Below are 27,036 nucleotides of genomic sequence, written 5' to 3'. Positions count from 1 at the left end.
CTTCCGCCGGTAAAAGGTGGCCGGTACCCTTCCGTGGTCAGGAGGCCCTGAGCCTCGAGTCCCGCTTGGAAGGACGGCTCTTCCGCACTTAAGGAAGCCCAGAAACTTCTGCAGTCTTTCTGCGTTGGCCTTTCCTCCCTGCGCACCATAGTGGGTAGGATCGTTCCTCGCCTGTTTTAGACCTAATCCGCCTCATCCATGTTTTGTAAAGTGTACGTCTTTGCCATTCAAACACCGCACCCCCCCCTTGCCTTTTGTTCCTGATTAAGCAATTACAAATTAATACGAAACAAACTGTGAGTTTCCGTAATTCCAAATGGTTCCCAGCCCTAGTTTCACTCCAGAGGTAAAGTTGGGATCAGTAAAATTAAGTGTATGAGAGTAAAAAGTGGGGGAGCGAAGATGACAGGCGGAAGTGAACACCAGTCTTCATCAAATGCATATGGAATACGTACAACGTTTCCCACCTGTGAACCACGCAGCACATGGAAATATTGCCATTAGCTGTTAAAAAGAAAAAGGGTTGGCTTCTAGTGTTGGACACGCCTCTTAGCCTTCCCCAGGCTGGTCATGGTTTTGTGATTGTCCTGTGTTGTGCTGGGAGTGTAGAACTGTATCACCACATCTGCTTTTTGTTTATTTGGAGACGGGACTTTACCACATAACCCCTGGCTGCCTTGGAACACGCTATGTAGACCAGGCTGGCCTCAAACACGCAGAGATCTGCTTGCCTCTGCCTCCCAATTGCTGGGATTGAAGGTGTGAGCCCCTATACGAGGCTAATAACTGGTTGTCCTTGAGTCATTGGTGAGTTCACTACTAAGTGTGGCCTAAAGTTGCCTTACCTGTTTGAAAAAGAAGGAATAATAGTGTTGGTCCCCACCCTTTCTGGTTAGGAAGTCTTACTATTAAAGTAAACACAATGGATAAGATTTAAATGCCAATATGAGGATTGCCAATATGAGCACTTTTAGTGTAGAAATGTTTTATAATGGTCCCCATCTTCTGTACAGTCTAGAAACCATCTTCTGTATTAGGCTGAACAGAACAAAATGCTAGGGGTTACCTAAATCAGTGGTTGAAAACTGTGGGTTGTGACCCCTTTGGCAAATCTCTGTCTTCAGAAATAGTTATATTACAATTCATTACGGTAGCAAAATTAGTTATAAAGTAGCAATGAAAATAACTTTATGGTTGGGGTCACCACAGTGTGAGGAACTGTACTAAAGGGCCACAGCATTGGAAAGGCTGAGAACCACTGAGCTAAATGAACATTACATTTCAGTCCTCTTGCCTTCAATGATTGGCTTTGCTGCCTTTGTTGAATACTCACTATCAGTCAGTTCCTCATCTGTTTGAGCATGGTATTTGTGGAGTATTCTGTGGACTCCTATTGTTTTGCAGTATTGAACTGTGAAGGAATAGTAAAGGTATTTCACTGTTACGTTTGATGTGCTAACACATGTACAGCACATGGAGAGACGGTGACAAAATGATCTTAGGACTGATGAGAGTCCTCAGGCTTTCACACCGTTCATGCAGATCTTAGTCATCCTTAGCTCAGGAGCCAGGGCGATGAGAAGGAGTGGTTTCTTCAGAAACCCTGAGGTTACCAGCCTTGAGCTCATGGCTTAGATGAGCATGGTTAGAGCTAGCGCTGATGAAGAACCGGTAGCCAGAGCATGGGGACTCTTTCTGTAGGTGTTTTTACTCACTCCTCTAGACTACTGGCTTTCTGTGGCTATTTCTCTAACTAACTGGGGCCACAGAGAGTGAGTGAATGCGATTTACAGAGATGAACAAGTCTCAGTACTTGGCTTGAATCTGAACTGATATTTGGAGAAGTGTTTACAGCATGGCAGATCTTAACAGAGTTCATATTTTGAGAATCTAGTTTATCACCTGCCTGAAGCTCAGCAGGTGAATTTAGCTTGGATAAAGCAAACTGGACAATGTGAGGGTCTACGTAAGCCAAGTGTGCACTGGAAACCTTAACTGTGGTGGTGGAATCTGGGAGGGGTGGGTGGGGAAGATTGGGACTACTAGGGACTTCCTGCCCAGTTACCTATCTTCCATATTCACCACTACATGGCTGCCTTCAGCATCTGTTGCAAACAGGCTTTTACAAGTTGAAGATTCCTTGTGCTCTTGAACAAGGAGAGCATGTACCTTCTACAAGTACAGGCGTGGAAAGACTTAGATATAGCCTAGTAGTCAAGCTATCTTGCAATCACTCTTGAATTTCCAGTTGCTCAAAGCAACGTTGACACTGCTTTCCTCCCCCTCCCCACCCTTGTTTGCATTGTCCCACATCTAGGATAAGGTTCAGTTCTAAGATGTGTACTCTCAAAAGCCCATTCTTAACAAGATATAGCTACTTTCTGATTCCTAAATTAAAAAAAGAATGGTTGGCTATAGTGGCACATACCTGTAATTCCAGCCCTGGTGAGATAGAGGAGGATCAGGAGTTTAAGGCGAGCATCCATATTAGAGAATTTGAGGATGGTCTGGTTTACAGGAGACCTTATCTCAAAAAACAAACAAACAAACAAACAAACAAACAAGCAAGCAAGCAACCACACCAAACCAAAATGAAGTAAAACAAAGAGGAAATCCCCCCAAATGTATTTTTCTACTGGATTGCTCTCCCATCCCTACTTCCAGCTTTGTTATTTAATTATTCCTATTTTCATTTATGCACTTATAGGTTTCCACACCCTACCCTTACCTGGACATGTGCATGATAAAATCCTTGCTTGTCTACTCTTGCAATAGGTTACTGTTTATATTCCATCGACATGTGTAATGGACATATCTATTCTTCCTAGAGAGTTTGTCTTAGGTTGCTAGGCCCCCGCAGAGGCTCTGTTTCTTCACTGGAAGTACCTGCTGATGCCAGTGCTTCTCTGTTGTCGTAGGTGGTGCTGGTGAATGTTGCTTCACCCATTTCTTGGTTACCTCTAGAATGCAGGAAGCTTCTCTCCTCTAAAATGTATCTTCGTTGAACTTGGACTTCAAAGACCCAGTCCCTGTTGTGTGTCTACCTGTTCTCTGACCTTATTAGCTTCGCTGAGTTTTCTTGTCCTCCTACTAGGAGGGGACGCTGTTGATGCTCTTGGTAAGTACAGAATAATTTCTAAACTCTGGACCATGATTACTTTTGCTGCCATCCCTCATGCTACACTACTTTTGGTATCAAGAGCTCAAACTCGACAGTGGTTACCACATAATTTTACAAATTTTGAGTAGATTCAATGTTTTAAGCCTGTTTAAAAATCTAATTTTTAAAAATGTTCCCAGAATTTGGGCTGTTGGGTTTCTAACTTAAGCACTATTTTCTGAGGCCTAGCCTCAGCTGATAAGTGTTAATCACTCTCTGTTTCAGTTTCTCTGTGAAGTGATCATGCTAAGATTTTCTGGGGAGAGGGGGCTGGGATGCACTCAGTTGGTAGAGTGCACCTAGCACACCTAGTCCACACAGAACTCCAGGCTGGATTCCCAGCATCATACGAACCAGTGTGCTGGCTCACACTTAGAATCCCAGCACTTGGGAGGTAGAAGTAGGGGATCGAAGTTCAAGACCTCATTCCTCTACATACTGAATTTGAGGACAGTCTGGAATACATGAGACCTTTGAAATGACAGGAAGAAAAAAATACTAAACCATCACTGACATCGATAAAATCCCAGATAGAAAGGCTGATATGAAATTGGTGTGTTTAAACCTCTAATACCTTGGTTTACTCCTCAGTAAAGTAAAGATAAATTATAAAATGAACTTGGACTAGATGTTATTTGCATTTACCACATTGGACTAGAATAGCTTGTAAAATCTTTGGTTTGTTTTTCCCGTCAACCTAAGGTCATTGTAGGGATAGAGGAATTAATGTCGTCGGTATCATGATTGGGGATCCCCAGATGAAAGGTTAAGTGGGTCCAAAGCAGAAGTGACTTTGCTCCCAGTTACAGCTAAGCCAGAAGGAGCAGAGAGCTTGGCTATTTATTTGCAGTGACTTGGGGACTCAAGGACTCTCCGGGATTCTACATCCATCATAGTCCACAAAACCCCTGCCTCTCATTTCCCCTTTTTGTGTCTTAGTTCCCGTTCAGATGAGCACAGCGAAGAGGGTGGTGAGAGATCATGAAGAGCAGAACAGGAGAACAGGATCTATAGGAGGAAATGGCCACTCAGGCTAGTTTGGCTTTGTTTTATTCCTGGCAGCTCAGGAGAAACCTGCCCAAATGTTTGGTTGTCAGTCTATATATTTCTAATGCTAGCTTCTTCCAGGAATCATGGAAGTTAGTGGAGCAGAGGGCTAGCCATGGGTGGAACCCATTTAGTCTCTAAGACCTGGCATTTGTTTCCCACTCTTACCTTGACCTGCTCACTGCATGAACTTTTTAACTTTATATTTATTCTCTGTTATATCTGCTCTCATTCTCTTCTTCTTATTACTATCAATGTAATTTGGAGAGGGCAGAAACTGTGTTTATCTTTCTCCTGTGTAACAGCCTATAAAACGATGGCCATTGCAATAGAGACATGGGGTCATAGTCTAGTAAACACCAGCAATGTTCATGTTGAGCCTGCCACAAGTGAGGCCTCCCATGAAGTTAATTAAAGGCTGTTGCCTTAATGCTTTAGGAGAGCTTTGCTGTAAGAATTGCCCATGAGCTGGACAGTGGTGGCACACGCCTCTAATCCCAGTGCTCAGGGGCAGAGACAGGTGGATCCCTGTGAGTTCAAGGCCAACTTGATCTACAAAGTTAGTTCCAGGACGGCTAGGGCAATTACGCAAAGAAGCCCTATCTTGAAAAACAAAAGCAATAACAACAAAAACCAAAACTAAACAAAAACTTGTCCAGGAATGTCCCAAGATTTTGAAGCCTAGTGAGCATTGGAAGTCATCTCTCTACCCTTTCATCCACAGCCACCAGCTTCCTTTTGAACCCTCATAATGATGTGGAATTTGCCCCTTAACTCACAACCCAGTCAATGGTTTTCATTGTAAAATATATCATACCTACAAAAGAGAGCATGAGAATGTATGGCGGTCCGTGGAGAAACCATGGTACAATAAAAGATTTAAGCTCCTACCACAGGGCAAAGAATAGAATTCTTTACTGTGTCCTAGAAGTCTCCTGCCCAAGTCCTGGCCTCTGCTCAAGTTCACTGAAGTCTAATATTTTGATCACCATAAACATTGTAAAAAGTCTTATCTCATGTGGAGCTGGCATGTGTTCCTTGGACATTTCTAATCATTGATGTTTAGTTCTGGGCTCTGGTACTACATGGTTAAATGTAGTGTTTCTTTTGTTTGATACCCCTCAGCTATGTGAAGACAGCTATTATGTTGGAGTTGCCAAAAGAAACATCCTTAGTTCCTTTTCCTTTCAAATGTGTCCTTCATAACAAAGCAGTCCTCCTTAGACCTGGCCTGACTAGCTAGGCACACAATGAAACTGTTCCTTTTTTTATTTGGACACTTTAAAAACAATAATAAACAGATGGCCTTGGATAAAACTGACTGTTTCAGTGTCACCAAACATGGCTGAGTTGCTAGCCAATATCCCCCTGGCTTTCTTAGAGTGAGTGTTAACTCAGGGTTCTTCTGTTAAGTAGCCTTTAACCTACACGACAAAGTATGAATTAGTTACATTAATTCCTACCCATTTATTTTGTTTATTTATTTTGTATTCATTCCAGCTTGTCCACATCATCTTGATTTGTTAGGATGTATTATTTTGTATTTTATTAATATACTTGGAGTGACATGGAAACAACATCTACAGAATCCATTCAGATATTAATGTTAAACTTTTTTTAATATACTGAGATATTTTCTAAATGGCTCAAAAGTCACTGTATGATTTTGGAATGTCTCATCAGCCCTTGTGCCTTTGATCTGAGGGATGCCAATTAGCAGCATTCCAGGTAAGGGGATTCCAGATAGTGGAATGAGAATTGCCAGAGACAAAGTCATGATAGAAAGCCATGATTAAGCAGTGTGTGGTGGTATACACCGATAATCCCAGCACTCGGTGGGAGTAGGCACAAACTCCTTTATTTCTAGGTCATTCTTGACAACGTGAGAGTTTGGAAACTAGCCTCGGCTATATAAGACCCTGTCTCAGGAAAGAAGGAGAGAGGGGGGAGGGAAGGAGAGAGAGAAGGGAGAGAGAGAGAGAGAGAGAGAGAGAGAGAGAGAGAGAGAGAGAGAGAGAGAAAGAGAAAGGCAAAACAAAAAAGCAGAGAACATCAAAGTAAAGTTAGTGATTATATTGGCAGCAGGCAGAGGGGAGCAATTCATGCACAGCAGTGGGACATCATAGGGAACTGGGAATCTATCAGGCTTTGGCAGCAATTTAGAAGGCAGAATTCTAGACACATGCATTGCCAGGATATTTTTCTCTCAACAAGAGTTTATTATAATAGTCTTGGCTAATGTGCTTACAATAATGTGTTAAGACCTAGTTTATTAGTACAATTGAAAATATATCATTATAGTAACAGGTTGTTATTTTTTCTTTTTCTTGTTTCCCCAGCAAAATTCTGGGCTACCAATATTTTAAAGAAAGAGGAAAAAGTCACAACTTGTTAGGAAAACACCCTAGCATGGCAATTCCTTCTCTTGGCTGTTAGGAAAGCCCTTGGGGCCCAGGGAGCAGGCACGGTCAAAGCACAGATACACACAAGTACTATCTTGTCCAGCTCTTCTGAGATACAGTTGTTGGTTGCAAACCAAGTTGTCTCCTGCCCCTGTATGCTACCATACTGGTCCAGAACAGTCCAGTTTGTCTTCCTTTACTCGCAGAAAATATTCTGCCCTGACAGCCTCCAAAGCCCTAGCACACTAATTGAACCTGAATGTTTTAATTGAACCTCATTATTTGAGCTGTGTGAGAGAGAAAGAGCCCTTTGGGTCTGAAATAGGGTGAGAGGAGACGCAGCTCTCAGGTGCAAAGTGTGTCTCATGGTGCCAAAATGCACTGCCCTGGGAACTGGTTACTTGCAGTGACTCTGAGTTTCTGCCTCCGTGGCTCCCCATTTATCTGCATGGTTTGCACCTCAACTGTGAGCCCTGTCACTTTGATACAAATGACTTTTCTGGAAATCAGGAGTTTTTCTAACACTGGGGGGCAGATGGTCAGAATTTGGGAACCACCATCAAATCAGTCACCCCCACAATTAATGCTGCTCATTAGTGAGGTGCTTTGATCCTCTGCTCTGCAGAACACCAAAAATTAAATATGTGGGGTTTTGTGGAGCAAAGGTGATGCATGCTAGACAGAACCCAGCAGTCCTCTGAGTACTTGTTATATCCTGTTTCTCCGCTGAGCCAAACTCACATATCCATGTCCAGTAACTTCACTTCTGTTGAATTGCTCTTAGCATGACAGCCTTCAGCCTCTTTGCCACAGTCATCTAGATCCTTCTTTATGACAAATGGATACTTTATGGCACCCACCTCTGTGAGCTCTGGCTAGACAGATGCCAGTTCTTGAAGACGGTGTTTTCTAGAAACCATAACTTCTTAGCTCCTATTACTCAACCCACTTTTACATTTTAAGTATTCATTTATCCATTATCAGTTCAACAAAAATTCATGCAGCCACATAGATTTGGGGGAGACAGAGCTCACAGATCTTAATTGTAATAGTAGTTTCATAGTAATACACCCTACAATTATTTAAAGGTATGATCCACAGGCTATGCAAGCCAAACATATGAACAAGATTTAATGCTGTGATCAAATACAATGAAAACAGGTTCATCTAGTTCATTAAATTCTATTTGTTTATTTCTTTAGCAAGTAATGGTTGAACACTCATGTTGAACAAGGTGCTGTCCCAGCCATGAGGGGCACTCTTGGCTGAAGTGCTCAGCTCTGGTGCAGGAAGCTAGTAGCAGAGGTGCACATGCCTTGTGAGCGAGCAGACAGCTCTGCCGGGGTGGGGTGGGAGCACAGTCTGGCAGCTCACTCTGTGACCCTTCCCACTGTTCTTTTAGGATCCAGCAACACCCCATCTCCATTTCCCAGTTTGGAAAAGCTCTCCTAGGGAAAGAAGCAGGTTATTAGGTCCTGTCCTGCCAGTCTACTGGAAGGTTCTAGGAAATACCCTTTACCTGAAAAGACAACCCAGAGAAGGCTCCTATTATAGAATCTTTGTTATGGCTGTATCATGTGACCCCCAAGTTTATATATTTAAGTCCCAAGTGGCAGCACCTCAGAATAAGACTAAATTTGAGAGTAGGATATTCAAGGAGGTAATTAGGTTAAGTGAGGCTATTAGGGTAGGCCCTGAGCCAATTGTAACTGGATTTTTACAAGAAGAGGGCAGAGAGAGAGAGAGAGAGAGAGAGAGAGAGAGAGAGAGAGAGAGAGAGAGAGACAGACAGACAGAAAGAGAGTTGTCTATGAGATGACGAGTGAAGCCTCAGAAGAAACCAGCCCTGCCAGCACCCTGGTTTTGGACTTCTAGCCTTCATACTGAGATACACTCTTGTTGCTTGAGCTTCCTGGTCAGCGGTACTTTGTTGTGGTAGCCTTATGAGCTAATACACTATTTTGACCTTAAATGCTGTCATGTGAGCTTGGAGGTACTACAGACATCTTGCAGAGGGCCAGGAAAATGTGTGAGACGCTAACCTAGAGCTGTGGCATCGCCACACCAACCCTGGCTCCATCTACCTCCAGACAACAACAGCCCTGCTGTTTCCAGCCGCTCTGCTCTTGTAGTGATAACGTGAATGTCCTGGTGATGCAGGGCAAGCAGAGAAGCACAGCAGTGTTATGAGGGCACCACGAAGGCGTGCTCAAATGAAAAAATGTCCAAGTCTTTAGAGATGTACTGAGATTAAAGGGCTAGCTAAAGAGGGTTTTAGCCAGTGACTGCTACACACGTGGGAGAAGCTTCCAAGCTCTGGCACTGTAGACGCCCCTGTGTAGAAGGTGTGGCTGGGTGGAGCTGAGGAGGTGCCAGAAGTTGGGTAGTGAAGTGTGGTCTTGTGGCTGTAGGAGAGCTGGGCTGATTGCTCACACTGATGTGAGTTGAGAGGGTGAGCGGTGAGAAGAGAGTCGGGGCAGCAGAGTGGAGATGGAGATGCTGGCAGAGCCCGGGATGCCCTTGCTGTGCCCACACATCAGTGCCATGTCAGTACTATGGCAGTTGGGGGTAGAGGTGGGAATTGATAAAATACCTGATCCCAGAAAGCTGAATTTTACCCGAAACGCCAAACTTGACTTTCTATTCTTAGTGTGAAAACTATTAACTACTTCTTTATCTTTTTTTAATAGTTTGCTAGACAGAGACTAATCTTTTCTTGATGACTCAAGATCACCATTATGAAAAGGTAGATACTGTGGAGTAAAGGGTCAAGGCATAGTACAGGGAACAACATAAGTAGCTTTGCTGGACATCTTAAGAGCAGGGTTATTCCCAGCTCCAGATTCACTAATCTGTGTGGTCATGGCAAAGCCATGAAGCCTCTGAGTGTTTGCTTTTTGCCTGGCTACCTACTTCCCAGCTTCCTGTAGAGATGTGATGATGTAATGTGTGCGTGGACTTGATAAAGCACCAGTCACTGTACAATGAGGTATTTTAATATTTCCCATAGTGGAGTGACAGACAGTGTCTGTCTAATCTCACCGTCCTTAGTGGCAAGGTTCCTTGCTGTTCTCTCTAGGAAACTTTTGCCTGCTGTGCTTTGCTCTTGAGGCCCTTGACTAGACCACAGGTCAAACCTCTGAAGTGTTCTCTTCAGTACAGTCCTGCTGGGCCCTTGCAGAGCCCTGAGGACCTGGCTTTGATTCTATCTTTGTCAGCTATTTTTGGATTTCAAAGGTCCTTTTCACTTCCGGATTTGCTGCTGCATTCCAGAGAACTGAAATTGTCAGAGCCTGACTTCCAGTTAAGGGGGGGTGGTGATGATGCTTTTGCATTGTCCCAAGAACGGGGCGGTTCTCACTCCTGTGTAAGCAGTGTTCAATAATACCACATGTTGATTTATCCTCACCGCTCAGCTAACCTGCACACCACACATAGATGAACAAAAACCCTTGGCTGTAACCTTTTCTTTTGTGATGCTGGGGACTTACCCTGGACCTTCCTGCATGTTAAACAAGTACTTTACTACCAACCTATAACTCCAGCCCTTATAAACTTTTAAAAATTGGAGAAAAGATCTTACTAAGTTGTTTAGATTGGCTTTGAACTTGTGATCCTCCTCCTTATTCTTGTGGGTAGCCAACTTTTGTGACAGAGGAGATTTCTGACATTTCCTTTCTTTAAGGACTTAGGGTTACTGGTTTCCTTCTCCCCTTTTCTGCTCTCTGAAGAGGTTATTGACAACATTCTGAGACTATCCAGCCCCCCTCTCCCTGCTGATGCCTGTAAGGTGCAGCCATGTACTCTATGTAGCTTGTACATGGTAGTAAGTGCGTGAGATGTCTGGTGTAGGGCTGGAAGCCGTTTGGGCTGGGCTTTTGGAGCTCGAGTGTGCTTCATTAGTCCCACAGATCTGTTTCCTCACCTAGAGTACAGTACAGCTCCTGCTGGAGGAGGCAGTCCTGACAGGTAGGACGATGGAGGGATAAGGATAGTAGAGGGTCTAGGAGAGAGTCAGGTGTTGAGTAGAGTGTGTTCTAGACCACAGGCTAGATTTCGAAATAGTGAGGGTAATACCTGAGATCCAGTCAGGCCGAGCTAAGTTTGGAATATACAGAGATGTCTGGGAGCTGGGTAGGGTGGAGTGGGGTACAATGTTTGGTTCCTTCTTGAGGAACCTTAGACAAGTACAAAACTTCAATCTTCACCTCAGGAAATCCTCCCTGGCTTTCTCTATCCCAGGGATGACACCTTCTTTTTTGCTTGTGGGACTACTACGTATGATGGATTCAAGATATGTTTCTTTTGGTAGGAGGAGTCTACTTTCTAACTTTTGGTTGACCTATGACTGAGCTGACAAAAAGAATGCAGGACTGTGCAGGTCTGGGCCTCTGGGGTAACTCGCAGCTTCCACCCTGAGCTGACAGTTAAGAAGCCCGGAATCCCTGTTGGAGAAAGCACACTGAAAGATCTCCAGACTACCACATGGGAAGGAAAAGTTACCAAGCTGATTCAAGTCTTTCTTTCATCTCAGGCAGAATGTGGGTCTATTAACGTCCTTTTCAGTTGTCCGTATCACTTGGACTGCAAGCTAGACATCCCCGGGCAACCTCAGCCAATGCCACCGCTTGTTTCTGCTGCATTTGTTTCACTATGTAAGATGTGTCGCGTTTGTTTTACCATGCCTGCTAAGGCACCTGATTGGTCTAATAAAAAAACAAATGGCCAATAGCTAGGCAGTAGAGGGATAAGCGTGGCTGGTGGCAGAGAATAAATAGGAGAAGGAATCTGGGCTCGAGAGAAGAGAGAAGGAGGGAGAAAGAGAAGGAGACACTAGGAACCAGATGGTTAGGCAGCTGCCGGCCAGCCAGACACGGGGGGAAGCAGGAAAGTAGGACAGACAGAATGAAAGAAAGGTAAACAGTAGATGAAGAGAAACAGGTTAAATTAAGTTAACAGAGCTAGTGGGACAAGCATAAGATAAGGCTGGGCATTCTTAACTAATAATAAGTCTCTGTGTCATGATTTAGGGGCTGGCAGTCCTGAGAGCCTGCTATGCTTAGCCGAACCCTATCCAAATACCAGACTTACAAAGTGATGAGATATAATCAACTGTTAATTGTTTTTAGCCCTATTGTAACACAGTAGGTAACAGACCAAAATAGAGAAAGAAGTCAAGTTTCTCACAGTATTTTATGTGGGTGCAGGGAACTTCAGGAACAAGGAGAGCTTCCTCTGCTCCCTATCAAACACTCTCCATTAGTGACTCGAGTAGGGTCACTCACATTGTACTGATGAAAGGCTCGGGGCTCAACAGACTTGAGAAAGATAAGTAACTAAACACATTCCATCCCTGTAAGAGTAGATGCTGCTGTGTGGCTCATTGCACAATTATCATGGCAATACAGGGGAGAAGAGACCTCTGTTCTTCTCCCACTGCATATGAATGGACTTGGATGGGATTTGAGGTGAAAGAACTGTAAGGATGGCAGAAGAAACTTGAGAATGTGTCAGCTTGCACAGGTCTCACTCAACTTCAATAGGAAGTAGACAAATGAAAGATATCTTGATGGGAGGCAAATCTGATCAAAATACACTGTGTACATGTATGTAAGTATAAAAATAGTAACACTTCAGTCTGGGAGAGGTGGCTTGGGGGTTAAGAGCATCTATATTTCATGGAGAGGTCTGAGTTCAATTCCCAGAACCCATGTTGGGCAGATCACAACTGCCTGTAACTCCAACTCCAAGGGACTGACATCTCTGGCCTCCAAAGGAACCTGACTCATGTGTACAACCCTTCTTCTCAAACACATGATTTAAAAATATTAAAAAACATTGTGTACATGAAAGAAATTGTAATGAAAACAAGCCATGTTGTATACACGTATACAGTTGTAAAACAAAGGAGAGTTTGGAGGTGTCACTGTATGATGGCCTAGTGTTTCAAGACCATATCCAACACTGAGTTCAGGGAAAGTCAGAGAAACTGAGTCACATACGTGGGCTCCTATCAGCTATGGAGCTTGCAGTTCTGACACTGCTCTGAGCGAGTGATCACATCTATTCTGGAGGGCAGAGCACATGTAAGCCAGAGCATTCTGTAGCTCCCTGGAAGCCCAGTGTCCAGCAACTCAGCCTTTGAATCTGACTAGTCACCTTCTAGCATATTCTCTGAGGAGAGGAGAATCATGCTGTTCTGCTGTCTGAACACAGAGAAGGGGTTGACAAGTAGTTCACAGTCAGAAGAAGGCTTTCTGATGTGGTGGGGAGACTTCCAAAGAGGTCAGGTGTCTGGCCTTCAGTGCTTACACGCATAGAGGTAGGGCAGCTGCTTCCTCTAAGTGGGTGGGGAAAGTCAGCAAGCCATGACTAAGCAAGGTCCTGAGCAATTGCAATGTGATGCTGCGTCATTAAAAAAGGAGCCAAGGACAAAGTACCACTGGTCAAGGAAGGCTTCTGGGAGGAGGTGACAGCCATGGGGAGAGGAGAGGGAGAACAGAATCTGGTGTTTCAGGCATAGAGACAGGTGATGAGAAAAGATAAGACAGGATAAGAGAGTTGCCTGCGAAGAAGCCCAGGCAGGAGAGGTAGGAGCACAGGGCCACTATCATGGAAGAAGCTTGTATTCTCAGCACCCTTTCCTTTTCTGCATCTCTGGACCACCTCCAGCCTGCAGCACTGGGTTATTCTCTGGTTTCAAGGCAGCGTTCCCAGCATTTCCCAGTCCTATCTACCTTTGCAACTGCTCCGTACAAACTGACCTCAGTACTAAATCATACCAGCACTCCTGATAGCCACAATTACCATATGACACTTCGTGTGCGTTTTCCCTTCTGTCTCCCTGGAAATACTGAGGAAACAGAAGTGAAAAGGTGGGCCTTTTGTTAACAAATACTAAAATTTTGAAGACATGCCATGTAGGTTACCAGCCTTGGAGGGAAGGCCTGGTGCTTGGGCTATTTCCGGGACAGCAAGGGTCAGAAACAAGGGCTTCAGTGCTATTGGCAGCCCCAAGTGTATGCACTCCCTGTAGCATCATTTACCCTTTCTTTCCTGCTGGTTAATGTTTCAGCTGCTCATTTAGGAAGAAGGCATTGTGGAGGGGAGAGTAAAGCTGCCCTTGGGTTGATCTCTCCTCTGAGGGCATTAACTCCCAGGATTCCTGACTCCAGATGGGGCTGAATCTGCTATGTTGGAATTAGCACAGGCATAGACAGGAGGTGTGAGCAGATGGAGTAACTTAGGGCTTTTGGCTCTTACTCCTCTGCTCACCTACTTTGTGCGGGTACTCTCCTGTCTGAAGAGGGGCATGGGCAGAGTGGGTAAAGGGAATCTCAAGATTCTGGCCCTTAAGGAATTTTGCATTCTGGTGAGAGATAAATTTTTAAGAAGGAAGGAAAAGAAAAATATATATGATTATATTGTCAAATATTATCAAGTCTCAAAATAGATGTGATCCCTATTACTTGGCTTTATATTGTCAGGAGAGAAAGCCAGGGATGGATTGAATGGGTTCACTTGCTAGGGCTCACTAGACAATGCGTCTGGTGTACTTTGGTAGGGCATTAAATAGCGGCTAGGAATTGGAACAAATCAAAAGGGACACATGAAGAAGGACTGAGAGTCTGAAAAGTGGCCTGAGTGCTGAGTGTGGGTAGGTGATCACAGACATGAAGACTCAAGTGTTGGCCTGTCTCCAAAGAGGACAATCTGTAGGATGCTGAGCACTTCATAACCTTCAGAGGCTTGTTTTCCCTCAGTGTTTGTAGCTAAGGTTCAGGATTGTTTAAAGGCATAGATGTAAGAAAAGCAAAATTAGCATTGGTGAGCAAGTATAGAGTGTTGAGTTCTAGTCTAGTATGGGCTACATGAGATCCTGAAAAAAAAAAATAAAATAGGGGCTAGAAATAAGACTCATCAGTTAAGAGCATTGTCTGTCCTTTCTGAGGACCCAGGTTTGATTCCCCACATCCGTATGGCCACTTACAACCATTTTTACTCTAGTCCCAGGGGATTCGATACCCTCTTCCAGCCTCTATGAGCACCAAGCATGTATGTTTGCACAGACATACATGAGTAGGCAAAATACTCATATATACAAAATAAAACAGAGCTAGAGTTAGCTACTATTGCACTTATTTTGAAGATTAAGTTGCATGGGGATGGAGCATAGTTTTGTATCAACTCTGTCTTCAGTCCTTACAGCTAGACCAACTTGGACAATTTATTTACCCTCTCATGCTTCAGTTTCGTCTTCTGAAAATAGAACTGATGATGCCGTCTCCCTTGCTGTAGAATTTGCTAGGATGAAATGGCACAGTCCATATGAGGCTCTTAGGGCAGGGTTTGGTACATAATGAGAGCTAATAGAGATGGCGATGATAGCTAATTCTCCCTAACCTTGCAGGATGGGGACTTGTGCAAGACTGCTCAACCAGCACCCAGAGAGTCAGGAAGGACAGATAGAAACAGTGCAGAGGCTGCTCAGCCCCGAGTTAGAGCTATGGCTCTCACTGCTGAACCTTTGCTCTTCCAGCAGAGTGTCTGCCTGCCTGTGCTGTGGCAACTCCCTTGGAGGACAAGGCTGGCATCAAACTCATCTCCCCAGAACTGACACCTGCTACCAGCTGAGCCCTGGAAGGTGTGGGGAGGAGTGTCTAGTGGTAAGGCTATAGGAGTCAGAGAATGGGGGGATGGGTTCAGTGAGGGAGAGGGGACTAGAATTCCAGACTGTGAAAGAAAGTTCCGTAATCCTTACCTATGAACTGGCTTATGACCTAAGGTCCAGGTCCCTGTCCAGCTTGTCATGGGAGAGGCTTGAGATACCCAGGCAGTCACAGTTCATAGAACACTTGCATTCCCTGTGAATGCCGGGTTGTGGTGGTGAGGATGAGGAAGTGGGGAGGGGTCAGGCCAGGAGGAATCTTGGAAGAGAAGGCCAAGAGGAGCAGTACCTGCAAAGCAGGGGGCCAGGACAGAAGACTGACACATCTAAGGAGCATGGGAGGAAGCCTGTCACAGCTGCTGTGAGGGCCAGAACAAGATCTGGGGGTAAAGGAAAAAGAATAGTCTTTCTCATGCCCAGGGCATTGCCCAGCCCAAGGCCTCTGCTGTGGGGCTTCAATGTCTGCCATGTGGAGGACACTCATGCCCCCTCCTTCCTCCTCCAGTGTGGAGGAGGGACCAGCCCCCTAGGGGGAGGAGCAAGGGAGCTCCCTCATCTCAGCCAGTCTGGATATCTTTTTTTCTCAGCAGGCATCACTTTCTCATCAGAGTCCCATCAGCCTCCCTTGGGTTTCCCAGTCACCTTCCTCCTCCACTGGCCCATAGAAGCTCTCATGGTCTCCCCTGAGCCATCCCACAGTGATAAAAACCCTGATCAGAGAGTCTGGAGTGAGGAAGGCCTGCTTTCTTCATCTTGGGCTTCCTTTTCTCTGGTTCCTACAATGCCCAGAATCCATTTCTCCCAATGTCCTTCCCCAAGAAACTGGCTGCCCCAACCCTCCCCACCTTCAGGACTTGGGCTCTGGGTGGGGAGGCACAGCTCAGCTTCTGGGATTTCCCCAGCAGGCAGTAGCAGGAAGTCTGAGCTGGAGAGGGAAAGTCTGACTCTTGGCGGCTGTCCAGTCACTAAGCAAGACCAAAGTTCAGGGGAACTGGTTCCCTGGTCAACTGGGGACACAACACTGACCTCTGCTCATCTGGATTTCGGGACTTGGGTCTCTGAGGCTGGAGAGCAAGGCCAAGTTAAGGGGAAGGAAATAGAGGAAGATGGGGCTGGAGAACAACGGGAGCAACTGTTTCTCTCCTACCTCCCCAGGCCTTGCTTTTGATGTTCCTGCTCCTTGTTCATGCCATGATGTAGGTGAGATCCTGGGACTGATAAGGAGACAGGAGCATCCCACCCTCCACATTTACAGAAATCCCACTTTGATCCTAGATAAGCTAGGTTTGTGGGCACAGTCCACATGTGGCCCAATTATTAGAGACAGGAAGGAGGGCATCTTGAAACTGTTTTTTTCCTGGTGTTTTGTCTCCCCCTTCCTTGGTGAGGCTACATTTGAAGAAATGACCCTATTAATCGGGGAGTAGAGGAAGATTAATCTCTCAGTCTCCTCTGTTCTTACCCATGACTCCCTTAGTTCTCCGGCTCCAAATGAGCCCTTGGGGAACTTCAGCAGCAAACACAACAGGGCAGAGCAGCCAGTGAAAGCCCTTGGGGAAGACAGAGCAGAAAACACTGGTGACGGTGCACATTCCTGTCCCATCAGCCAGTCCTGTCACCTACGCCCTCTAGGCCTCCTAACTCTCAATCTCTTCTTAGGGGCTAGACTTTCCTTCCCATCACCTGTTCCAGAGCAGAGGTAAGAATCATGCAATGGGCGAGGGTGAGCCAGTGGGGGTCAAACTCTAGGACAAACAAACAAATGGCAGAAGGTGATTGATGTGCTTTAAAAGGAAAGCAGAGATTGTAGTACATTGAGCTCCATAGAGACAGCGCCGGGGCAAGCGATAGCCGGACGGGCACTGGGCGACTCTGTGCCTCGCGGACAAAAATCAACTAAACATGGGCAAAGGAGATCCTAAGAAGCCGAGAGGCAAAATGTCCTTGTATGCATTCTTTGTGCAAACTTGCTGGGAGGAACACAAGAAGAAGCACCTGGATGCTTCTGTCAACTTCTCAGAGTTCTCCAAGAAGTGCTCAGAAAGGTGGAAGACCATGTCTGCTAAAGAAAAGGGGAAATTTGAAGACATGGCCAAGGCTGACAAGGCTCGTTATGAAAGAGAAATGAAAACCTACATCCCCCCAAAGGGGAGACCAAAAAGAAGTTCAAGGACCCCAATGCACCCAAGAGGCCTCCTTCGGCCTTCTTGTTCTGTTCTGATATCGCCCCCAAATCAAAGGAGAACACCCTGGCTTATCCATTGGTGATGCTGCAAAGAACCCGGGAGAGATGTGGAACTACACCGCTGCACATGACAAGCAGCCCTACGGAAAGACGGCTGCCAAGCTGAAGGAGGAGTACGAACAGGATATCGCTGCCTACAGAGCTAAAGGAAAACCCGATGCAGCGAAGAAGGGGGGGTCAAGGTGGAAAAGAGCAAGAAAAAGAAGGAAGAGGAAGATGATGAGGAGGACGAAGAGGATGAGGAGGAGGAGGAAGAAGAGGAAGATGAGGAAGAAGATGATGATGATGAATAAGTTGGTTCTAGTGCACTTGTCTATAAAGCATTTAACCCCTCTGTACACAACTCACTCCTTTTAAAGAAAAAAATTGAAATGTAAAAAAAAAAAGGAAAACAGACAGCCAGGTGGTGGTGGCGCACGCCTTTAATCCCAGTACTTGGAGGCAGAGGCAGGTGGGTGTCTGTGAGTTTGAGGCCAGTCTGGTTTACAGAGCGAGTTCCAGGACAGCTAGAGCTATGTAGAGAAGCCGTGTCTGAAAAACAAACAAACAAAAAAACCAAACCAAACCAAACAACCAAACAAACAAAAAACCCAACAAACAAAATAAAACAAAAGCAAGCAAGCATATGCCTGAGCCACTACCACCCCCTGGTGGAACATTCTGCGTGCTGGGTTCCTAGCCCAATGGCTGGGAAGTGGCCTATCCTTCCTGGAGTGTGGAGTGTGGACAGTGGAGATATCCAGTGATATGTGTAGGTCACTTACAAGCAGAAGATGTGGCCAGGAATGCTCCATCTTACTAGCAATCACTGAAGTGATTCAACAGTGAGACACACTGTTGTCTCTGTCACATAAGGAGGACTCTTCAGTGGACACCTGGGGATATACCTAGAAATGTCCTAAGGAAAAAGTTTAAAATCTCAGAAACACACCCTACTTATCCACAGTCTTAAATTTTAAAGGCCTTCTGGATTGTGAACAGTAATACAGGGCAAGAGACTAAAGGCGCATCTTAGCTTCATGAATGCAAATGGTTAATCCATCAGACACACAGTCAGGACACAGCTCTGCCACAGCCAGGGCTGCACGTCCTTTATAAGCTTCACCCCAACAACCACTTTTCTAGAGTTCGATCCTCTCAGAGTGCAACCACAAACATGAGAGCTTAGTTTGGTCTGATGTTGGAGTCTATACATGGTTTGCCATTAGTTTTGTGTCCCTTGCTCGCTTCACTCAGTGGCACTGGAAGTCGAGCACTGTAACAGACCTGGCAGAAAGGAAGACACTCTACAGTGACATGTGTGTCTCTCAGTCTGGCTGTTCTATCAGAGGACTGAGACAATGAACCCCAAAGCAGTGGGAGTTTCCCAGGCATCTCATGAAGTTGTTGGAGGAACTCATCTCTCAGAAAGAATTCCCACAGTTGTAACAAACTAGCTAGGCCATCTCACAGGGTCAGCGATGGACAAGACCACCTTGATTGAACTGCATTGCTGGGCATATCTTTGACTCTATTTACAATTTAGTTTTATTTCATGATCCTGAAGACAGACTTCAGAGGGTTCCCTGGATCTCTTTGTCCCTCTTTCCAATGTGATCATATTGAATAAATCTCCCATTCCCCTCTTTTAGTTGACTTATTGAGGTTATATTCCTAAATATAACCCCAGCAGCACAGACACTGAGAGAAACAATTAATAAATGGGACCTCCTGAAACTGAGAAGCTTCTGTAAAGCAAAGGACACGGTCAACAAGACAAAACGACAGCCTACAGAATGGGAAAAGCTCTTCACTAACCCCACATCAGACAGAGGTCTGATCTCCAAAATATACAAAGAACTCAAGAAACTGGACACCAAAAGATCACATAATCCAATAAAAAAAATAGAGTACAGACCTAAACAGAGAACTCTCAACAGAGGAATCTAAAATGGCTGGAAGACAATTAAGGAGATTTTCAACATCCTTAGTCATCAGAGAAATGCAAATCAAAACAACTCTGAGATTCCATCTTACACCTGTAAGAATGGCCAAGATCAAAAACACTGATGATAACTTAAGCTGGAGAGGTTGTGATGAAAAGGGAACACTTCTGCATTGCTGGTGGGAGTGCAAGCTGGTACAGCCCCTTTGGATGTCAGTGTGGTGATTTCTCAGAAAATTAGGAAACAACCTTCCTCAAGACACAGTAATCCCACTTTTGGGTATATATCCAAAGGATGCTCAATCATGCCACAAGGACGTGTGCTCAGCTATGTTCATAGCAGCTTTGTTTGTCATAGTCAGAAACTGGAAACAACCTAAATGCCCCTCCACCGAAGAATGGATAAGGAAAATGTGGTAACATTTACACAATGAAGTACTACATAGCAGAAAAGGTAACAACAGCTTGAATTTTACAGGAAAATGGATGGAGCTAGAAAACATTATTTTGAGTGAGGTAACCCAGACCCAGAAAGACAATTATCACATGTATTTGCTCATAGGTGGTTTTTAAACATAAAGCAAAGAAAACCAGCCTACAAACCATAATCCCAGAGAATTTAGACAACCATGAGAACACTAAGGGAGACTTATATAGATCTAATCTACATGGGAAGTAGAAAGTAGAAAAAGATAAGATCTCAGTAAATTGGGAGCATGGGGACCTTGAGGGAGGGTTGAAGGGGGAGGGGAGAGGCAGGGAGGGGAGCTGAGAAAAATGTAGAGCTCAATAAATATCAATAAAAAATGTAAAAAAAAAAGAATTGGCTTGGTTATGGTTTCTCTTCATAGCAATAGAACAGTGACTAAGACACTCACCAAGTCAGGAGATGAGTTTGTGTGCTCAGATTTGAGGAACACACCAGGGCATGTGACCCATGGTGCCTGTCAGTTCCCACTTGGCATCTGGTTTCTCTCTGCAGTAGTCCGAGGAGGAGCTGTGGTGGGTGGGAGCCATATTCCTCTAAGGCTCAGACTGAGCAGAAGTCAGGATTTGGAGTTGGAGGTTTGTGGGACCTTGGGGTCTGGGAGGCCAGGCTGCAGACAGGAACGTCTGTGAGGACACTGGTGTGGAATCTTCCTGGGAAAAGAGCTGCCTGAGAACTCGCGCCTTCACCCGCGGGAGGCCTCCTAGGTGGAATCCCTCTTGGAAGCCTGGTCTCTAGAGGACATCTGTCTTAATTCTATAGCTTTTTAGGGGGAGCTGTTTTGCTTTTTCTACTTAGTTTTAAGACTGTTGCCTTGGCCAGTCTGCCCCAGCCCTCAGGAACTCTTGTCCCACCCAGATGAGGCCAGCTCCTTCAGTCTCTGCTGTCTGGCCTAATCAGGAGCAGAGATCTGACCTCAAGGCTACATTTACACTCTTCCCCTGAGGTGTGAGCTGCACCTGTCCTTTGCAGTCACCTGCTACCCTCCAGGACACTTCCCTGGTCTGTCCTGCTCTGTCTCCCTGCCTGTGAGTAATGCCTCTAGGGGCCTCTGACTACCTGAAATGGCCTTCTGCTTCGCCTCCCACTAGCTTGAAGCTTCTTCTTCTTCTTTTTTTTTTTTTAACTAATATATGTTGACTTTCACCATTTCAGTTTTTTTTAAGATTTATTTATTTATTATGTATACAATATCCTCAATGCTCTGCCTGCAGGCCAGAAGAGGGCAGCAGATCTCATTACAGATGGTTGTGAGCCACCATGTGGTTGCTGGGAATTGAACTCAGGACCTTTGGAAGAGCAGGCGGTGCTCTTAACCACTGAGCCATCTCTCCAGCCCCCTAGCTTGAAGCTTCTTAATGCAATGATCTTGCTCAGTCTTTGTACCCAAAGAGACTGGCACAAGCAGACACTTGTTACAGGTTTGTCCAGCAGTAGCCTGAGGTGGTGAAGATGTCCTCTCACGGATGCACCACTGATAACTTGGTTATTAGCCCTCAGATGGTGAATGTGCCCAGGGCCTGGCTGTAGTGCTGCCGGCGACTATGGCAACGATTGGCATGGCTACCTTGGCCCCAGGTGTGTGTGTGTGTGTGTGTGTGGATAGTGTCTCCTGTCTCTTTGAGAGTGATCTAAGGTATGTCAAGACTAAGACTGGTCAGATCCTGAGAAACTAGGGAGGGGAGGCAAATCCCAGAACGATTAGCCATAATTTTCTTCTGTTATTGGAGATAGAGGTGGTCCATGGCTTCCTCCACACCCTTTAGCCTCTCAGGGGACTTCTTCCCATCGCAGACAAGCTCCACTACTTTTCAAAAGAGTTCTGGCTTCTTTTCAATAGACCTTTCCCTTGTACAAGACCTTCTGGCCTTTTCCACTGTCAGTAATCCAGGAACTGCCCTTCTGGTGTTCAGCGTTCGAGGTAGGGTCTGAAGTTGTTCTCCAACATGGAGTAGCTGGAAGCTCCCAGTAACTGTGGTCAGGACTGTGTGTTCTTGGTTGAGACTCCCTTTCTTTGTGGCCATCAAAGTCCTGCCTCATTCCCACCGATTCTCTGTCTATCCACTCTCTCATACAAAACGAGGCATCTCATCACAAGGAAAGCTTTTTCAAATTTCTCACACAACTGTGGTTTTTATAGACAATAGTATTAATGGAATTGTTAAGGCCAAAATCTGGGTCCCAACACTAGCCAAGGTAGGTCACATGTCCTCAAAAGATTGATTAAAGAGACAAAGTATGTACAGAACACCAGGACCAAGAAGCTGGATGGCCCAGAGACCTAGGGTAGAACCGAACATGACTGGAGAAAAAGAAGTCAAAGTAATGATGCTTAATGATATTCTGCTATACTCATAGATTGGTGCCTAGCCCAATCATTAGAGTGACTTCATTTGGCAACTGGTGGAAACAGATGCAGAGACTCACAGTCAAACATTAGACCAAGCTCCAGGAATTCTGCCTCTTTAAGAGGAAGGATTGTAGGAGCCAGAGGGGTCAAGAACATTGCAAGAAAACCCACAGCATCAACTAACTGCTCATAGGGGCTCACAGAGACTGTATCAACAACCTGGGAACCTGCATGGGACTGACGTAGGCCCTCTGCACGTATGTGACAGTTGTGTAGCTTGGTCTTCTTGTGGGACTCCTAACAGAGAGAGCAGGGGCTGTCTCTGACTCTGTTGACTGCTTTTAGGGCCCTTTCCTCCTATCAGCTAGAAGAGGATGTGCCTAGTTTCACTGAAGTGTGTTACTCCATGTTTGGTTGATATGCATGGGAGGCCTGTCCTTTTCTGAAGAGAATTGGAGGAGGAGTGAATGGGGGTGGTGAAGAAAGGAGACAGGGATAGTGGGGTCTGGGAGGAGAGAACGGAGGGAACACTGGTCAGGATGTAAAATTTAAAAAAAAGATGATTTACTTGTGATTTAAAATCTAAAATGTGATATTTAATAAAATTTTATTTATATTACTTACTAGAAATAAAATGCCTACCTTCCCAAGGGTGGAGAAAAAAGAGATAAAGTACTAGAGAAAAGCAGAAAAAGAGGTTTCTTTAATGTAGCCACACTGGGAAGAGAAAGGAAGGTCTCCAGTGGCTTTCTAAGTCTGTATGCCAGGTCCTAACATGAGGGTTAGGTTAGGTAGAAGGCAAGAGGTATATGTAACTTGTCATCTTCGTGCCAGCTCCAGTCTACTGAACGCTATCTGACAAGCCATCAGAACTGTGGGAAAGCTCTTTTCTGGGAGACTGTTGGCCAGATTCTAGTCTTTTCTTCCTTTCATTATGAAGTTCCTGGGGAAATTTCAATCCTTTGGGTTTCTTCATTTCAGTAGGGAAAGGGAGGGGCACAAAGGTGTCTTAATTCCTGTCGGGAAGTTTACCACAGGGGCCTGGTAGTCCCTTGGGGAATAATAGCTGTTTAGAACTGGGAAGTTGTCCTGCCTGATAGTCTACTCACATCAATAGGTCCCTGCTGCCTGTCCCTGCCCTATAGTCACAGATGAGTTGGAGTGATAGTCTACCCACACCGGTATGCACTATAGTCCCTATAGTAAGATGAGTTAGAGCCCTTTAAGGCCCTGGTGGGGATAGCAAGCTCTAAACACAGGAAGAGAACATATTAGACAAGTGTGGCATGTATTAGTAATGGGTCCTTAGAAGCTGCTTTGCACTTGGGCCCACAAAGTCACTAAAGGCAAGATGAAAGTCTGGCTTCTGAACAGTTTACATCTGTTTCCTTTGCCTTGGGTCACCCTGTCACCTCTGCATGTAGGCATGTTAATCACTTAAGGGGAATCTGTCCTGAGCTGGGAATACTTGCTGTTTTTCAAGGTTCAAAATAAAGGTAAGAGGAACAGGCCTCTTCTTACCTGCCATTACGACACTCTGTTGTAGCTATCCAGTGGTATCTGAAAGTCTCCAGGTAATGACCTAAACAGCCACGGATTCTGGGAACAGTAGAGTCTCACAGGGAGGACAAGCCCTTGGGTGAGGCCAATTATCTCTGATAGTGAGGCTGTTCTGGGCCACCTGAAAACCAGATGTCCTGTCAAGCAGCAGAGCTTTCCCAGGATCATCTTGACTGGCCGTGCCGAGACAGTGATGGGCCGGACTGCACCTTGACTGGCCAAGCTGAGCTCTTCATGCACAGTCTCTTCTCAGTTCTTTCCCAACATAGAGCTCATGACAGTGCTCTGGAAACACCCCTTTCTCCAGTGTGCACACTGATTAAATCTTGCTTTCTGCCCTTTATCACTACCCAGTTCTTTAATTGGTGTGTGGGGCTGGGTGGCCAAGCCTAACTCTTTGGTACCAGGACTCCAGGAACTGGGTCTTTTGTCCAGAACTCTATTTACGTTTCTAACACACAGGGCAGGCAGATAGCTGATTTCCATAATATATGAAGAGTTTTTACAATAAAGAAAACAACAACACCAGTGAATAGAGGAGTGGAAAAAGACGCATGTCAGCAGTAGAAATGACCACTTAACAAGTAATAGCATTTGAAAATTCGCTGATTGGTATAAATTGTTTAGGGAGCTGGAGAGATGGCTCGGTGGTTAAGAGCACTGCATGCTCTCCCAAAGGTTCTGAGTTCAATTCCCAGCAACCACATGGTGGCTCACAACCATCTGTAATGAGATCTGGTGTCCTCTTGAGGAAGAGGCCTGGTCAGTTGTCCTTATCAACTTAGACCATGAAACCCAATATGGACAAGTTCATCAGAACCGCTGCATGTGGACTGCCCATGCATGCTTCAGTATTGCCAGGGCATTTTAAAAAAGTTGTTTAACCCCTCTCCCATACTCATAACATGAAACATGATCTCCAGTGTGGAGGTCATTGGAAGTGGGCCCTCTAGGGTGTGAAGTCACATTTGGCTAGAGGCTTCATGAGTGGGATTAGTACTTATGATGTTTTGTTTTGGCATCAACTTAACAGGGTCTAAAATCACCCTAGAGACCCACCCTGGGCATGTCTAGGAGGGATTTTGTAAGTTCAGTTCATTGAGGTGGGATGGACTCCCTTAAATGTGGGTGGCGCTGTTTCATGGGCTGTGAATTGAGCATCAACACTCCCTGCTCAGCCTCCTGACTGTGGACACAGGGTGATCAGCTGCCCCAAGTTCCTGCCACCATGCCTTCCCTGCCCTGATGGTGCTGGAACTGAGACCCAAAATGCAGCCTCTCCACCCTTAAGTTATTTTGTGAAGTATTCTGTCACTACAAGAAAAGTAATAAGCACAGGACTTGTCACAGGAATCTGGGAAGACCTGGACCTGCAGCTGTGTCAGAACGCAGTGAGGGGGTTGTCCAGGAAACAGAATCCGTACACTGTCTTCTGATGCTTTTGATGGGTTCCTCCTGGAAGTTGCCCAGAAGATGTGACATGCATGGAGCTGTCCTCTTATCATTTGAGAATCAGAGATGAGTCGGGGAGGCAGGTTGGTCCAAGAAAGGAGATGAAATGAATGAGCTTGGTTAGAGAGAAAGCCTGGTCCACGCTTCTGTCTATGATCCAGTCAGGAAGCGGTAGAGCGTTTGAATTCTCAGATCATCCTAGAGGCAGCATAAAGGGCCCGGCTGCCTCCACCATCTGCTCTATCCCATCACGATTGTCTTCCAAGCTCCTATGAGAAAGGCTTGCTAAGCTCTGTTGAGAGTAGTCAACCACTCTTCTCGTCCAGACTTCCCAAGTCTTCCACATTCCTCCCAACACAGTGGTTAAGTTCTCCACAGCAGTACCCACTCTTTCTACTGGTGATTTCTGTGTTAGATATTTTTCTGTTGCTTAGATAAAAATGCCATAATCAGAAGCAACTTAGGGAGGAAAATGCTGATTTTGACTTTTGGTTCCTAAGGAAGAGTCCATAATGGAGCAGGAGGCAGAGGTAGTCAGTAGCTGGAGCAGGAAGCCGAGTCCTCAACCTCAAACAGAAAGCAAAGAGTGAGCTATAAGTGGGGCAAGGCAACACCCTCAAAGCCTATCTCAAGGGACTGGCTTTCTCCAGCAAGGTTCTACATCTCAGAGGTCCCATAACCTCCCCAAACAGTGCTAGCAACTGGGACCAAGAGTTCAAATCCACTAGCCTGGAACTCATTCATGTAAGGTGGCTTCTGACCTGAGTGGGAGTCCTCTCTGATTGCTGGAGGACTCACTGTCTCACGAAAACCTGCCACAGATCTGAGGCCAGGACAACTTCCTTTACCTTTTGAGAAGTCTGTTTGCGCTCTGCCTGCCACTGGATCCGTGTTTGGGCTGGCCATTTTCCATGTGTTACCTGTCTTTTCCTCTGAACTTTTCAGGTATTTTAACACCATCTTGGTGCATTTTAAAACTCTGTCTCTTTCTCTTCAGAAATGTCGATTTTTCCTATTATGTCTCTTCTGAAGATCGCATAGAGACATTTTCTAGTCTGCCATTTTACTTGAGGGTTCTTGACTTAAATTTGTCTGGAGAATGCAACCAAATCTGTTACTAAATAATAGGAAATTTAAGAGGTTTGAACCTGAGGTACCAAGAGGTTGGAAACTGAGAATCTTCTTTTAAGAGATGTAGGGTACTGGGGCATCTTTCATAGCTCCCCTGAAAATTGAGACGATGTGGCCAGAATTCCTGAGGGGTGCAGGAGTCTGGAAAGTGTCACCTACTGGGATCTGGGAAAGGGAAGTGGGGTTAAGAATGATGTGAAGGGCAGCTGACACCTCACAAGTGTTCTGTAAATGCTGTGGGAACCATTACCTTCACTGTACAGTGGAGGAAATTGGTATTTAGATCATTTTGTCTCTGGGGTCAAACAGCTGATAATTGTCAAAACAAGAAAACAAATCAGTTTTACAGTGGTTGATAGGGGTCAATCTCTATCTTTGATATGGTTTGATTTCTCATAAGTCAGACTTTTGATTCTTATAACTCCAGACTGCATTCCCACACCCCAAATAGCTCCTTGTAGACTGCCTAACAATGTTTGCCTTTTAGGCAATTCTGAGAGAAGCCACAAGATGGCAACATTGCATGCCTATGGCTCAGCACATCTGGTCCTGGAAAATGGAAAGGTAGGTGCTACATTGTTGCATGTTGAGTAGTGGTAGCTGCTGTTTC

The 27,036-nt window shown here is 45.3% G+C and overlaps 1 long non-coding RNA gene and 1 pseudogene across 1 annotated transcript; both read left to right on the top strand.

Moving 5' to 3' along the window:
* Nucleotide 1: 1 nt before the first annotated feature.
* On the top strand, nucleotides 2–26,990 carry LOC119800814. Its single transcript, XR_005283094.1, has 3 exons — nucleotides 2–212; nucleotides 2,919–3,118; nucleotides 26,914–26,990. It is a non-coding gene; the product is annotated as an uncharacterized LOC119800814 (long non-coding RNA).
* Nucleotides 16,401–17,815, top strand: LOC119800813 (annotated as a pseudogene).
* Nucleotides 26,991–27,036: the final 46 nt, after the last annotated feature.

Source organism: Arvicola amphibius, chromosome 14, assembly GCF_903992535.2.
Source record: "Arvicola amphibius chromosome 14, mArvAmp1.2, whole genome shotgun sequence".
NCBI classification, from domain to species: domain Eukaryota; kingdom Metazoa; phylum Chordata; class Mammalia; order Rodentia; family Cricetidae; genus Arvicola; species Arvicola amphibius.
The sequence above is the reverse complement of the archived record's forward strand: the minus strand, read 5'-3'. Positions and strand labels throughout refer to the sequence as shown.